At 37.8% G+C, this 4,005-nt stretch overlaps 1 pseudogene; it reads left to right on the forward strand.

The window, feature by feature from the left end:
• Positions 1–3,361: 3,361 nt before the first annotated feature.
• LOC101610713 lies at positions 3,362–4,005 on the forward strand (annotated as a pseudogene).

Below are 4,005 nucleotides of genomic sequence, written 5' to 3' on the forward strand. Positions count from 1 at the left end.
CCTTCCCCCAACAATACACCATCGCCAGGAGGCATTAATTTCCAATTGCCATCAGCTAGTATCCAGAACACCTAAGTTTATGGGGGACACCTGAATCAAAGCACCACAGCCTTCTAAGTCTATACTTGATCAGGGTGCACATGTTTCACATGCTGATGCATTGGCTGGTATTGTGACAGAATGGAACTTACCATAATTTTTTTCATTCTATGTTCACGTTTTTGAAAAAGCTGCTGCTTAATGATGGTGCCATTGTCCTAACAAGATATATTGCATGTAAATAGGCTACAGTGACCCTTCCATCCTCCTTGCATTAGAAACTTCTGGACTCACAGATAGTTTTCCTGTATTGGGCCAACTGCCTGTTGTTCCTTTGACTTGCTTCAGTGCAGTACACTTGACTAGGACAATGAAGCTTCCAAGCCTGAGGAACTCTTGGGAAGCATCGAGGCTTGTGTGATTGGGCATCTACTCAATATGACACTGTGACATTTCAACATGGGGAAAACTGAGCTACCTCTGCTTCAATAGCCTCGTGATAAGGACACCTTGGTGCCAGCTGTTCCAGACAACCTCAACTGGGACCATTTCTCCAGAAAGGAAGGCATATGGATCATAATATTTTCTTTTTATCTCTAATTTTTCTCTATTCTTGTCTCATAGCACTAGGTAGAATCTTTCCCATAATACTGAAAAGGATTCATGCTCAGAGACATCTTTGTATGTATGTGTGTGTATGTATGTATGTATGTATGTATGTATGTATGTATGTATGTATGTGTGCAGGCAGCCTGTTGGTTTCTCTTGCCACTGTAAATGAATGCCTGTCCAGCTATATGTGAATGAAAAAGGAATTAAACCCAGACTGATAGGCTTTGCAAGCAAGTGCCTTCACTTGTGCCATTTCCCCAGCCTCTAGAATCTATTTTTAAAGGAAATTGTGTTAGCTTTTCTGTAGCAGGTATAATGTCTTCCATAGTTATGGATATGAAGCCCTTTATCAGGTATAGGAAGATAATATCTACTCCTATCTAGCTAAAAGACAGTTTTTTAAAATTATGAATGGATGCTAGATATTATTGAATGTTTTCCCAATTATGAATTTTGTTCATATGTTTTTGCTTTCTTCTTTAATTTGTTAATATGATGAGTTACATTAATTAACTCTCCAAATAAATCTTGTATTCCTGGAATAAACTCAACTTGGTGAATATTTTTTTTATGCCTTGCTGAGCTTAGCTTACTAATATTTTATTTATAATTTTTATTCTATATCCATGAGTGAGACTGATATTTAACATTCCTTTCTCATATGGTTTTGGACATATTTTGCCCCTGGAATAATTTAAGGCATGTTACTAATTTCCTTATCTGTGGGAGGGTTTGGATAATATTGGAGAAAGTTTCTTAGAACACCCTATGGAGCTAGTGTTTTCTCCATGGGAGCAATTTTAAGCAGATTCATTTTATTTAATAATTATAAGAGTTGAATTCTATGCTACTTTTAGTAAATTGCATTTTTCTAAGAAAGTATCCATTTTACATGAAAATTTTCACATATGTTGAAGTTCATGTTAATGCATTTTATGTTCTTAGTTTCTATAAGGCTACAATTAGAATTTTTTATATTCCAAAATGCATTTTGCTGTACTTGTCTAGAAGTTTTATGAGCTCATTATTCATTTCAGAGAAACAATTGTTGGCTTAGTTGATTTATATTTCAATCACTGTTTTTCATATATTTATTATTTCATTCTTTCTTCTTTAATAGGATTGCATTGATATTATTTCTCTAATTTTGGGTTTTTGTTTTTTTTTTTTTTTTGGTTTGTCAAGGTGGGGGTCTCACTCTAGCCCAGGCTGACCTGGAATTCACTATCGAGTCTCAGGGTGGCCTCGAACTCATGGTAATCCTCCTACCTCTGCTGGGATTAAAGGCTTGTGCCACCATGCCTGACATTTCTCTAATTTCCTAAATGAATGATTAGCTGATTGATCCTGAATAAACTTTATAGATAATGTCTTAAATGTTTCCGCTTTAAATATCACTTCAGTTCATCCTACATGTTTTGACATATAATAATTTTACTGGGCATAGTAGCACATACCTTTAATCCCAGCACTCAAGAGGCAGAGGCAGGAGGTTCACTGTGAATTCAAGGCCAGTCTGGAACTCCATAGTGAATTCCATGTGAGCTTGGGCTAGAGTGAGACCTTACCCCCGAAAATAACAACAGCAAAAGAAATAATTATTTTGTTACCTTTCAGTTCTAAATATGCAGATTCAAAGCTAATTCTCAGTATTAGATTTGACTCTAGGTCTTCCAAATGCTTTGTTTTGAGTGTCCATGCATATGCAGTTATTATAGTCACACCTTAGATTTATTTATAATGCAGTTGTAGTTTAACTGAACAATTATATCATTGGTATGATATAATGTCAAATCTATAAAACTTGCTTAGACTAGCATCTGTTCCATTTTTGCATATGTGCTACATGTGCTCACAAAGTATGGATCTTCATTAATTGTTTTGTTGAATTTTTAACATATGCCTACTATATCTATCATCTTGATATTTATACTTTCATATACTTTTATACCCTTATTTAAGTTTTTATATGCTTAATAAATCAGTTGCTAAAACTATGTGTTAAAATATTCTAATGTGCTAGAGGAGGGGTATTGATTTCTCTTGTAGATCTGTCAATGGCTCCTTTGACCAGATTAATAGCTGATCACAAATATAAATTTTAAATTAAAAAAATTAGCTCGCAGCAGCCATTGAAAGGGAAGGAATTGCTGGCGTGTGTGTGTGTGTGTGTGTGTGTGTGTGTGTGTGTGTGTGTGTGTTTGGACAAGGAGGCGCTGGTGGTGGTGGTGGTGGTTGGAGGGGAGCCGAGTGAACCCAACTCCTTGGGCTCCATTTCTTTTCTTCCCCACACCTTTAGGTGGTCATGGGCATTTATATTTGAATTTCTATCCATGCATTGATAACTGCTTCTGTGTCAATGGGGGAAAGTGAAGGCCTGAATGACACTTTTAAAAAACTAGAGTTTTTGGGCTGGAGAGATGGCTTAGCGGTTAAGCGCTTGCCTGTGAAGCCTATGGACCTCGGTTCGAGGCTAGTTTCCCCAGGTCCCACGTTAGCCAGATGCACAAGGGGGCGCACATGTCTGGAGTTCGTTTGCAGAGGCTGGAAGCCCTGGCACGCCCATTATCTCTCTCTCCCTCTATCTGTCTTTCTCCCTGTGTCTGTCGCTCTCAAATAAATAAGTAAAAAATGAACAAAAAAAATATTAAAAAAAGAAAAGGTAAATAGAGAAATACAGCCCCCCTCCCCCCCCAAAAAAACCCTAGAGTTTCTGAGCATGGCTAATGTGGAGTTATGCTCACTGGCTCGGCTTCCCAGCTTAAATAAACTTTGAAAGTTGGGCCATAGTGACAATAGAATTTCTGGAGGCTTGGAAGTCCTGGTAGAGAAATGCCCAAATCTTACCTACCTCAATTTGAGTGGAAACAAAATCAAAGATCTCAGTACAGTAGAAGGTTTGCAAAATCTGAAAAATTTGAAAAGTCTGGACTTGTTTAACTGTGAGATCACAAACCTGGAAGATTATAGAGAAAGTACTTTTGAACTGCTGCAACAAATCACATATTTAGATGGATTTGATCAGGAGGATAACGAAGCCCCAGACTCAGAAGAGGAGGATGAAGAGGATGGAGATGAAGATAGGGAGGAAGATGAGGCTGGTCCCCCTGAAGGGTAGGAAGAGGAGGAGGAGGATGAAGATGAGATAAGGATGAAGATGAAGCAGGTTCAGAAGTGGGAGGAAGAGAAGAAGTGGACCTGTCATACTTAATGAAAGAAGAAATTCAGGATGAAAAAGATGACGATGATTATGTTGAAGAAGGGGAAGAAGAGGAGGAATAGGATGAAGAGAGTCTTCAGGGAGAGAAAAGGAAATGAGATGCTGAAGATGATGGAGAGGAAAACGATGACTAG

The sequence above is a fragment of the Jaculus jaculus genome, chromosome X (assembly GCF_020740685.1).
Source record: "Jaculus jaculus isolate mJacJac1 chromosome X, mJacJac1.mat.Y.cur, whole genome shotgun sequence".
Taxonomy (NCBI): domain Eukaryota; kingdom Metazoa; phylum Chordata; class Mammalia; order Rodentia; family Dipodidae; genus Jaculus; species Jaculus jaculus.